At 40.0% G+C, this 12,699-nt stretch overlaps 1 long non-coding RNA gene across 1 annotated transcript in view; it reads right to left on the bottom strand.

Moving 5' to 3' along the window:
• LOC111930142 (uncharacterized) overlaps positions 1 to 12,224 on the bottom strand; it is a 50,960-nt gene extending 38,736 nt beyond the window's left edge. The window contains exons 1-2 of the long non-coding RNA XR_015285902.1: positions 12,103 to 12,224; positions 9,890 to 10,456 (exon numbers count right to left, since the gene is read on the bottom strand). This is a non-coding gene — a long non-coding RNA (uncharacterized LOC111930142). The remainder of the gene's footprint in view (positions 1 to 9,889; positions 10,457 to 12,102) is intronic.
• Positions 12,225 to 12,699: the final 475 nt, after the last annotated feature.

Genomic DNA, 12,699 nt, shown 5'->3' with positions numbered 1-12,699 from the left:
AGTCCTGTTAAAGGCAAATTCATGCTTCTTTATGTCCTGGTCCTCTTAAACATTACTTCGTTTTGGAGAGAAGCTGGTGGGACCAGAAACATGTTTCTCTTGCTGCTGTAGCCAGGGACAAGTTCTGTTTAATAGATTTATTTAGCATGAGCACACTTCACTGTAGCCTATGAACACTGGGAACTAGGAGGTTGACACTGAGAGCAAAATGATCTCAAGCATATTCTCCAGAGTGAAACTTTTCAAGATCATGCTGTAAGAAACTTAATTTCCATAGAAGACAAGCCTAATGGAAGTTCTTAAAGGAAAAGTAGTCATAATTCCTCCCTTTAAGTTTTGCAGCAAATAATTCCATTTCTAGCAAAAACTGTGCATATGGGGCTTTGCGTTTCTCTCTTGCAGTTAAGTGTACTTGAAGTGCTGATATATGAGATGCTTGTGGGAATGCTATCTCTTGGACAACAAAAAAGGGGTGGGTGGGGAAGGAACAAACTTGTAAATTCACCGACAGAAACATACTCCTTGTCAACCAAGTACAAAACAGTAGCTTTGTGGCCTTCTGGGCTTTACCAAACTTTGTTGACTCTGCAGTTTCATTTAGAGGAAAAAACACTTTTAGAAAAATATGAGCTCTATAATGAAAGCAAAACTACATTTTTTTCTTTATGGAAAAGCTAGTGGAACCTATGCTCTGTAGTATTGAGAGGCCTGAGCCGAGGGCTGCTGATGATTTTAGCACAGCCAGCTGTGTCCTGTTCCTTCCTCAAAACTGAGCTTCTGTGCCTCTCTTCACTCTGTGAAAGCCCTCTAGGTAGATAACTACAAATGGCTTCTGCATGTCTCCTGTTGAAAGTACATGGAAACCCTGTCTTTCAGATTCCTTAGATAATCCTTTATTCTATCTGCTAGTTTCTCCAGAAAATTGGAGCAGCCTAGTTTATTGGAAGGTGTCCCTGCCCATGGCAGGGGGTGGAACTCAATGATCTGTAAGGTCCCTTCCAACCCAAACTGTTCCATGACTGTAAGGTAAGAAGCCAAAATGTTCTGGCCTATGATCAAAATGGGGGAAGAAATGCAGTTGCTTCAGCCGGACTTAAAATAAAAATGGACTGAATTGAGGCTAATATGTACAAGTAAATCTATATGCAACTACACCCATTGGAGCTTCAGCTTTTTTCTGGATGACAGACTAGAAAGTTGTCTAAAGGAGACCAAAAGCCTTAAGTCAGCCTGTTGTTAGGGACAATAAATGAGTTTAGCAGAAAGTTCTTTGAGGGACTCCAGCAGCATGGGCTGCTTGCTATTTTAAGTGGTCATTTTGTAGCAGGAAAACTAAGGAAAGCATTTTTCTTTTTCATACTCTAAAAGTTCATGTTCTCATTCCTGAGTGAATGAAGCACTTTCTTCTATATGGGACTCTACTGTCTGATGTTGACTAGCCATGTGCTTCTGTAAAACATTCCTGCTGGTCTGAATAAAACCTCACTCCTGGTCCTTACATAATTTTGTTTTCCAAAGGAGTTTCTAAGTCAGGAAGAGAAGGTTTGTCCATGTGCCTTTGTTGGCAAGTTTTGATGTCCCTCAGTTCTCTCATAAAACTATTTCCAGGCTCCTGAGGTGTGATGTGTCTTTGAAAGGTCTTGTGCTTATCTATATGTGATCATACACAAATTAGAGTTGGTTGAAAATTTTGGTAAAGGGACAATTTTTCTGCTGAAAACACCAATCTGTTAAAATTAGAAATAGTCCTGGAATGTGTTGGTTTCAGCAGAAGTGGGGAAGGAGACCAGACAGGTTTTAATGGAAACCTGCCTAGCTTTGGACTCTGCTAACAGGGAGCATGCCTAGAAGAGAATTTGGCCATATCTGATTTTCTTTTTTCTACCCCAGAATTAAATATTTTCAGAACTTTGATGCCCTCAACCAAAGAAAAATTCCACCTATCCCATGGATATACTGAGGATATCTTTTTTCAGCTGTCTCTTCTGGGCTGCACACAGAAATGCCCAATAGCCCCATCGCACATAACATGAAGTTGTCCTCCTGGGTCCTATCAGAAATAACAAGTCAATATTTCTACAACACCAATTGTATTTTAATTTAAAATTTCAGTTACAAATAGACTCACTTTCATATACAGAATTCATCACAAACAGAACTGGATCAACAGCTAAAACCAATGCTGTTCAAACCACAGCATGAGCCACACAGCCTACAAAAAAATCTCCCACTTGAAACCAACTTTTTGGATCTAGTGACCCAAGCTGTTGTATGTTATTTATAAAACATTCACAGCTCCCGTTAGTAAGGAGCACTTCACATTTCCAAACATTTGACAGCCCAACTTAATTGCTATTCTTTAAAGAGCACTAAGATCTGAATTTTGCTTTTTCTAGGAGTTTATCTGTCAGTACTTCAGAACTGACAATTTTCATTCATGTATCCCTTAAAATCCCCTGCAGCACTGATCTTACTGAAACCTTTTATTCAATGCCCTGCCTTTCCTGGGATTTAAGCTCTTTCATTCCATTGAGTGCCTGTATCTTCAACTCACATCTGTGCTTCTGTGTTTCTCTTGTTTTTATCTCGGTATATCTTGCAATCTTCCATTCTGATTCTATAGCTAAGAATTTCTAGAAGAGACATAATCAGTTCTTTAAACAGTGAAAAAAACTGTCCATCATCATGACTTCAATGTTGAGGATTCTGATACTTTTATCACCAACCTTGACTGTAACACAAAAGTCAGTAGGTTTTGGCATGTGATTTAGGACATGCCTCCAAGGGAACAGAAAATTCCAACCACCATTCAAAATGCAAAGAAACATTATTTAATGTGAGTACTATGAGTTCCCTCATTAAATAATGTTTCTTGGGCTCAGTAACAGAAAAAGGAAAGAACAAATGCATATAATGACGCTGTGCGAATACATCCACTAAGTTAATGCCAACTTGATCATCAGAGAGATGCATGAAACACTTTTCTTCTTGAATTTACTACCATGTGGAGTCCACAAGTCAATGAGCAATTGTAACATTAACACTAGGGAATATCTTTTTATTTTGCTGGTTTCTGTAAGAACAGAGGAGTTTTTTCCAAAAAATCATAACCAGATTCCCTCAATAGCACTATAGCAATGTCAGGCTACAGTATTTGTTTTCAAATTGAAACAATATTAGCCTGTGGAGACAGATGTTAATGTATATTAATTGCTCAGATTATTACAAAATTGAGCTTCTAGAATAAGATGTATTGAATTTCTTACAGAAATAATGGAAAAAATTATCAAAAATTCAACAAATGAAAATAAAACTTACTCATGCTGTGGCTTTGTGCCCTGTGGTTAGGTGACTGTGCCTAACACAAAGTACTCCCAGGTCCAAGTTCTTCCTTAGAAGCTTTCCTAACATCTCTCTCCTGAAAAGACTCCTTGGTGCTAAACAATCTAAAGGACCTCCAAGTGAAATTTTTTCATCTTGGGGATATTAATTTCTCTCAACAAATGTCTTTTTTAACCAAATGAGAAGAAGCACAGTATCTCTGACATGTCACATCCCCTGTCCATGTTAGCTGGAAATCACCAACTGGTAAGGCCCTTTCACACAGACATGCTCAGAGAATGTGGTTGCAGAAACCTCATTTTCTTAGGAAGAGAGATTAAAATTTAATAACTACCCCCATTTATATATATTTTAGAACAGCCAAGTCCTGGAACTTTACAGAACCCTAATGACAATTTTCTTTAATATCAGTGTGCCTTCATTAGCAACTTCAGCCATCCCACCATCTCATCCAGGTGAACGTCCAACCGTAAGCAGCAAGAGGAACATCCCACTTCAATGAACAAAGAGCTCTTGAGTTTCTTCCCTTCAATACTGCTCATTTTTTGGTACCTGAAATTTGTCATCAGAGACATCTACTTAGTACCTCTCAGTAGTACACAGATGAAAAGTAGCCACTGTAGTTCTAAACTGAAAACTTTGTCAGTGACATTTCTACATAAAATTCCAAATAATGTTATGCTGGCAAGAAACAACAACAACAACAACAACAACAACAACAACAACAACAACAACAACAACAACAGCAACAGCAACAGCAACAACAACAACAACAACAACAACAACAACAATAATAATAATAATAATAATAATAATAATAATAATAATAATAATAATAATAATAATAATAATAATAATCTTTACTATTATCAAAGCACACCATGTCCAGAACTAAGCTGTGACATCAAGGTCAAAGCCGGAATCTCAAAAGCAGACATGTGCACATAATTACTCTGAACTTTAGTTGTTGCTTGTGGTGGTCATGTTACAATCGCATCATTGGAAAAAGCAAAATATCTGCTTGCATTCTAGAGATAATTGTGGAAAGGACAGAAATAGGAATTTGACAGTCCCTTTGAGATAAACAGTTATAAATAATGGGTTATACGCTCCATTTCCAGATAAAAATAGGAGCTGGAGAACACTGTGCTAACTTACTTCAGTTCACTGAAGAGCTGCTACACTCAAAGAATCAAAATATATGCAGGCAAGTGCCCCATTAAAAAGAACCACTAGATCCTTACATTTTTTGCCTTTTACAGCTCTCTACATCAGCAACAGTTGTACACCAAATAAAAATGGAATATCAGCCAGAATGGTGGCTCTGATTTTCTGCAATTTCATTAATGGAACACGATTAGCATTTCTTACACGGAGTTGAAGAAAATCAAAAAACCTGAGAAAGCAAAGTTTGGGGAGGAACAATAATAGGAAAAAACTGCAACTTTTAATTTGTCCAAATAATTTGAATTCACATGTTTATGTATTACTCACAGTGACACAGACATTGGTGCACAGAATCTTTTCTAAAGGAAAAAATCCTCTGCTGGCTAGCTCCCCCCCCTTTTATAAACGTATTTTTGATCTTTTGTACTTTCCTCCCAAAGTTTTAAGTCTGTGATGTTATTGATGTTGTTCATATTTTTGCAAGGATCATGCACTTTTAATTATTCAGCAGTAATTGTTCAGTTGATTTATTTTGAGCAAGCTGCCAGGAACAGGTACGTGTGCACGTGCATGCACATGTGCTTCTCTTTGAGGGAGCTGTGGGAGTCAGTCTGGAGAAGCAGAGGGGTAACAAAGTAAATCTAGGGCATATTTTCATATGAAACTGAGACCACATTGCAGATCTCTGGTGGGAAAAAAAAAAAAAAAAAAAGAAAAAAAAGAAAACTTTGCCTCATTCCATTCCAGTCTTGGCCAACTGTCTTAGCACTAATTGCAGCCCCATTAGACCATTTGCTGACATGCTGCAACTCCTTAAGGTCCCAAAAGTTTCTCATTTCCTGTTGATCTAGATTCCTGCCATTACAGGGAGCTGATGAAACATAGGAGGACTCCAGCAAGTGCCAGAAGCAACACGAATTGTGCAGCAGAAATGTGTGTCCAGAAGAGAAGAAGGGAAGGTGACAGAGGGGACCCAAAACCTTTTGGCACTGGTAAACCAGTATGCCAGTTCTTGGGAAACCATACTCTAGGGAAGACATTTTCCTTATCTGTACCACACAATTCCCAGAGACAAGCAGCGTCCCATAGGAATAATTCAGAACCACAACCATTACCCTCTCTGAATCACCATTTGGAGGAGTTGTTTCCCCAGAAATCTCAAGGCAGTTTATGTCTACCCAAACTCTGCATTTATGAAATGTTTTGCAGTCAAACCAGGTGGTCTGCAGTACTTGCCAGATGATTTGCAATGTTACTTTGCAATTACTGTGCATAATTTCACATGAAATTTAACAAGTGATTTTGATCCACTGAGAAAACAACAGTGGGACAGTGTTTCAAGGTGCTTAATGTGCAGTACTAACCCACCTGAAGACTTTCCACTGGGGTAGGTTTCTGCTGGTGTCAAAAATTGAACTGGTTATCCAAGTGTAACTCCAAGTTTAACTATCCAAGGACACCTACAGCTGGCAGGAGCAAGCTGAGTGCTGGAGGTGGACAAGGGGAGCAGAACTGGTGCTGGCTTGTTAGCAGTGAGCTAGCTGGTGGATCAGCTCACATCATCCCATAGGAGATTATGGGATACAAATACTGGTCTAACTTTTGAACAAGAGCAACTCATTTATCAAGTAGCCAAACCAACACAAAGTGACCTGCAACAGCTCAAGTTCTCGCTTAAGCTTTTGCAGTGTTACACAGCAAGAAAATGACAGGCCTAAGAACATAATTAAGAGTCCCTATCCTGGGCCTCCCTCTTGCCTTGGACTTGCCTCCATTCCCAGCCAGCCTGTGGTCTCTCCAGTGTCTGAGAGCAGCCATTCCAGCTCCGCTGATTCCAGGGGTGATGTGACATCCGTTTGCTAAGAGCTAGACTGGGACCAACAGCTCCTTTTGTATCTCCCCACAGCCATCACTGCTTCTTCTTCACTACTGACTTGGACAAGATTCAAATTAGTTGCCTATGGGTGAAAGGTTCCTTGTCCCATCATGTATTCCACGCTCCTGCTTTTCTCTAGTTCCCAGCTGTCATGTCCTACCCTCTTCCTCCAAGTGGCTCTCTGAGCTTCTTGACCATTTTCAGGTGTCTCCTTTGTGCTGTGTATCCAGCTTTCTGATCTCCACAACCTGTTTTTCTTCTTTCCTTTATGCCTCCTGCTTAAATCAGATTCTCTTTGTTCTTGAAATACACTGCTCTCTTTACATTGCTTTTCTCCATTTCAGCATCACTGGCACCCGTCTCAGCTTCCACCACAAACCAACCTGGACTTCAGTGTCTCGATCCCAAGTTCTCCTCTCTCCTTCTTTCACCATATTCACTGTTAGCCAGTTGTCATGCTCCCTCATTTCTCAGTCCAAGGGAACTCAGGTCCCCCCTAAGCTGCTTGCTTTTTTAGCTGAAAAATTCATCCAACCAGGCAACAGCAGCTGAAAAGACAAAGACTAGCAGTCCCTGCATGAGAAATGGAAAAGATAGGAAAAGAGGGTTGGACTGCAGTGAGCAGGGTGTAACTAAGGGGGAAAATACTATGGATCCAGGACACACTCAGGGGTTTCCTGCCTGCAACCCACGCTGCAACATCACCTCGGGCTGACACCAGGTGGCCTCTGTGGCTCACATAATAGTGACAAATGATAGCCAGCCAGGTGGACACAGCATTCCAGCCTACAGTGGAGCCATTCCAGTAATCACTATATGGATGCAGGCTTCAGAAATATATCAATCACATAAGTGAGACTCCACCTGCAATTAAATTATTTAAATGCGTATGTTTGCTGAGTAACATCACTGCCATAAGTAACTCATCAGCAATACAGGTTGTATCTTTCTTTCAAGAGGCAAAACATGAGAGTTATACCCTAATACCTGACATTTGGATGTGATTTAAGCAAGCGCATAGCTGAGTTTAGAAATTAACCCAAGCCAGGCACATGCTGCTTTTTCTGGACTGAGGACCACACAGCAAATAGCTGGGCTCTAACATAGATGATCTCCAACAGCCCAAGGCTCTTACATAGCCACAGGAATTGCTTGGTTAGGTTGTCAGTTCATGGAGAAGCTGCTTCTCGAGCCCTCAGCTCTTGCTAAGTGAGATTCTCTGTTCTGTTTGGCATTTTAGAAGTAAAATATTTCACAGTCCTAAACTGGAAAACTATCCAAGTGAGAAGGTTTCCAAGACCAGCATTGATTCTCAAGTAAACTCCCTCACCCCTTCACTCACTTTGTTTTGAAACCCTAATTTCAACCTCCACTAAAACTCCAATAACTCCACTAAAATAATACAAATTCTAGATTTAATTAGGCAAAAATAATTCTCTTTTCAAACACAGTTATAAAGTTCCGTAAGAACCTTGAACTTATTCCCTTAAAAGAAACTTTCTACAAGTGTTATTGGTTATTATCTTGGTAATTTTAGAAAGAGACAAGGTCACCTCCTGGAGTACCTGCTATTCCCTCACCTTGTATGGTTTTGGAAAGTCAGGTTCTTTCTAGCAGAACTGACTCCAGGAGGAGTCAGGACTGGAGAAGAGACTCCAGTCTCTCTTGGACAGAAAGCTCCCCCAAGTTTGTACATGAGTTGTGTGATCTTTGTGGCAGGGGAAGGACAGAAGGGACAGAGAACATCCAGCTCCTCCAGGCTACACAAATACCAGCCATTTCCTTGAAAGTTTGGATTTATTAGGAAAATAATCATAATCATCAGCATCAGATCAGCTGCACTTAAGTTACCTCCAAACCCACAGATAAAACATGGAAAGCTTTTTAGAAATAAATTACAGGTTGTTCTAATTATAAAATTAAGTGTATTTTAGATTAGTAGCATATTTTTTTAACAATGTTTCACTGTAATGATATATAATCTTTTAAGGCATGTTCTTTCCAAAACAGAAACTTGTTATTTAAATGAATACATCATGTAGTTACTGGGATAATTATTAGCAAAAATATTCTTGAGACAAAACGCTTGCCAAGAGCTGCAAGCTGTTCAAATGTTTCCTTTCTAGCAGCCTCAAAGGCAAATAACTTTTAAGAGCACTCAATTTATGTATTCTTTCATGTAAGTTAGGAATCCTTAAAAAAACTGTTGCTGTTGGTATTACCAATATTTCCTCAAATTTTATAATACTGAAGGAGTGTACAGATTTTTAATTTTATCTTAATGCTCATTTCAGAATAAAAAAGTGTGCATAAAGGTCCTTTGTTGGGGATAAAAGCAACACAGATGATGAAACAAATGCATTTTAGCAAGATTAGTCTGCAATACGCTTAAATCATGACTATTCATATATTTAAATCTACACAAATCACATCTGTTTAGTCCTTAGGAATAAAGCATGCTATAAGCATAGTCCTTGAAAGAGGCCCTATCTTTTTGCTTGGAGAAATTTCATGAATCAAAAAATCCTTTCAATAATAAGTATATGATGTCAGGGGGGAAGGAAGCAAATATTAATGAGACTATCTATTTTATGCCAAATAGAAGCATTAGGGTTCATTCCTAGAATTACCATGTATTTCTCTGGGCAGTTCCTTACTTCAGCCACTGATAATGGGTTTATTCCTAAAATGCAGTCAGGTCATAGTTTATCTCAAACAAATAGAGTAATTTCAACACTCCTAATTTCTTTAGGAAATATGTTAATTTTATAATAAAAGTAAGGACTTTTGGCTCAGCTGGCCAGTAAAACTTGCTCTGGTCTCAGTGAGAGCAAAACTGGACCTTTTCTACAGCTAAGATGACAAATTATTTTTCTGTTATGCAGCATTCAGAACAGTAATTGAGGTCTTGCTAAGCTTGACAGATACCATAAGCAGCTCAAAGGAAACAGTAACAGCTGTATTAATACATTAACCACTGCTTTACCAGGGTAAATGGAAGCCTTAATCGCCTCCTTGCATGTAATGAAAAACATTTTACTAAGTTTGTACTCATTTCACATTAATGACTACAAATCAATTAAAATTAGCAACGTTGTATGTTAATCTAACAAATTACTTGTTTTGGCTCTTTACACGAGCAAATTGCGTCTGATCACAGCTGGACATCTGGTAAAAATTGCAGTGTCTGAAGCTGGAACACTGTAAAGCAGATCAATCAGCAATCAGAAATGCCAGGAGCATAGAGGACTTGCCCTCAGAAATACCAAATATACATGTACATCCTTGAAAACAAAGATCATTTGGAAAACGAAAAGCCTTCTTTGGGAACTATAGTGGATATAGTGGCGGATTCTTTGAGGAACTGGCTTTCCATTGCCTTCAGGAGATAACTTATGGAACAGGTTTTGAGCCCAGGAGCTCAGGTACTGATTCCAGGCTGATTCAATGGTCAGTTTCAGATTTTTCTTACACCAAAGATCATGCGAAAATGTAGGTACTTACACAGCAAAATGATAGATAAAACACTTCGACCCACTGGGCCTCTCTAGGAAGTTGCAGACCTGTCCCTGTGTGCTGGTTTTGGTCAGATACTGGCTCTGGAAGCACTTCGTGGTTCGGGCCCTGCCAGCTCCACTGTCTGAGCAGGCTGCAGGCTTTGTGCCTTCCCCAGAGCTCTGGGGAATCCTGGATCCTTTATCCACAGGGGGGTCTGGATTCAGTGCCAAAGGAGAATACTGCATGGTGCTGAGGTTCTCCCTGACTTCCAACAATGCTGCAGATTTGCTGTTTTCACTCAGAGTGCTCAGCTGGAGAGTGGAGCCTTGATCCTCCCCATGGTGGTCACACACTGGGTACGCAGCAGTTTCTCCACCACCATAGGACATCCCACAACAACACACAGGTATTGCTGCCTCAGATCAATATTAAAATAATGAAGGAGGGATTAGATGTCTTCCCTGCACAGGGTTCTCCAGCAGCTGATAAGATGACTTCGTGCTACTATCATGGAGCTTCTCTGTGACACAAGTGTGAGCTGCCAGCCTTGTCACCTGTTGTCACTCACAGCCTCTGAAATTATATCAGAAAAAACTATGAGACAGTGACACCAGAAGGAACAGGAGTCTGGGAAAAGAAAGAGGTTGAGACTTCTGGAGGAAGGAAAGAAAATTAAGTTTCAAAATCACATTGTTAAGAAGGAAGCCTAGAACTATTTAAATGGTGCAACACTTGTGCAGCAGCAGAGACTTGAGAGCTAATCCTACCAGATTACTTTAAACTGAGCAGTTCTTGAAGTGCCCTTGTTGAGGCTTTTGCAGGTGTGCTTAGCTTACAGCCTCTTTACAGAGCATGCTGACCCCAACAGTAGACTGCCAAAGAAAACAAGGTGATAAGTATTCCTGCTCGTTGAGCAAGAAGAAGGATCACACAAAGGTCTACAAGCATCTAGTAATTTGCTTTAAGATAAGGATAGTAACATGTTTAGAGAAGAACGAAAACAGTGTTATGAACTAGAGCTATAAGTTTGTATTTTATTTTTAGATGCTTGGCAAAAACTATATAAGTAATGCAAGAGCAAGAAATAAAAGTCTCAGTTCCACATCACATTGGTGTGCTGTCTGATTCCTGCCTTAAGATTGGACTTAACATGCCCTGATTAGAGATGAAGTGTTTCCCAAAACACACCTGAATGAGGCTTTGAACTTCAACACCTACACTTCAGGAGAACTTATCTAGAACATTACAGGAAGATTTTAAGACTTAAATAAATTACTTCAGTTACCTCACGGGACCCAATCTTGCAGTCCACAGTACTGTGGAACAATTTTTCTCAGGTATAAAAAGGAGGATGCTATTAATGATAACTGATACTGGGAGGTTAATATTGCTACAAGGGAAAAGATCAAAAATTCCTGGCCTGAACCTCAATTTTCTACAAGCCCTTCTATGTTTGCAGCTAATTTTGCTACTCTCAAACAAGTACCTAGACGAAACAGAAAAGACAATAGGATTGTTCTAGATCAATACATATTTCATGGAGCAGAATTAAATTGTTACTAATATAGAGCAGCAATTTCTTAGCAGCAATATTAAGAGTTTTGTAAGACTAAGAGTGGATGTCTTTTTTTCTACTGCCTTATTTCTTACATACCACATTCAGTAACTTTAGCCTCAGCAGAATATTTTAGAGACCATTTCAGCCTTCATCCCCTGCTTTCTAAAATTAAGCTTATTTTTACTGTTGCTTAAAGCTCCTCGTGTAGTGAATGAACTTCTGTTGCAGTACATTGAACAGAGTCCTCCAAGTTATTTCACAAAATATTTATATATATACATTTTAACATGACTTTTCACACTGAACTCATTTCTTAACACTCATCATGGAAAGGTGAGCATCAGTTCACATTTCCACATCAGTCCTAGAGCAAAGAGAGAAATACATCCCCTCCCTCCGCAGTTCTCTTAATGAACAGCCGGAGGGTGCAAACATTAAAGCACAAAGTCCTTCATCCAAGCCAGCCTGCAGCAGATCCCTGAGAAGCACCTCTAAGAGCATTCTTTCACTTTGGGGTGCTGAGGCTGCCTGGACAAAGCTGGCTATGCAGAGCTGCAAGCACAGCTCCCTAGAACACCTTTCCTGTGCTGCTCCATCCACACACGGCATCCCACAGACACAGCACAGAAAAATCCGAAAACAGCTGGCAAACGGCACCTACTTTCTCCAGGCGTATCCCTCTCCTGGCGGCTGCTGCACACCGTAGAGTCCCTGGAGAGATGCAGGAGAGGAGCTGCTGCCCGGCTCTGCCCACAACCCCCCAAGTCCCACCCTGAGCAAGGCAGGGTCCCTCCCTTTGGGCTACCTTATATGGCTGCCCTTGCAAAAGGCACTGCAAGAATCAGAAACAGTTTGGATGATTTCAGAGAGAAGTTATGCCTGTCTCTTCCTGCTGTCAAAACCAGCAATCACAAGCAACAGCTTAACTTCCCTCACAGTCTTTTTCTTATCTGCAGACACTTCATTGCAATGCGTTAAAAGCAGCCTTTCCTTACTGCACATCTTTAAACACTGAATTAGGTGATGCCTGTGGCAAGATGGAGGCTCTGCATCCTCCTTTCATACTGGGGAAGTCTAAACAGCACCTTCAGTCGCTCAGGGGGTTTTCCACCAGTTTTGACAAAGCCAAAAGCAGTGCTTCATTGTTCCATCAAGTAATGGAAAATCAGGGTTCTTTAATGTTGTTGCCTTTCTGAGGTCCAGGTCATTTTTTTATTAATTTGGGAGGAAGAGAATCCCAAACATAACCATTTCAGCA

This window comes from Cyanistes caeruleus, chromosome 4 (assembly GCF_971803275.1).
Source record: "Cyanistes caeruleus chromosome 4, bCyaCae1.hap1.1, whole genome shotgun sequence".
Lineage (NCBI taxonomy): Eukaryota > Metazoa > Chordata > Aves > Passeriformes > Paridae > Cyanistes > Cyanistes caeruleus.
This window is presented reverse-complemented; position numbering and strand designations above follow the sequence as displayed.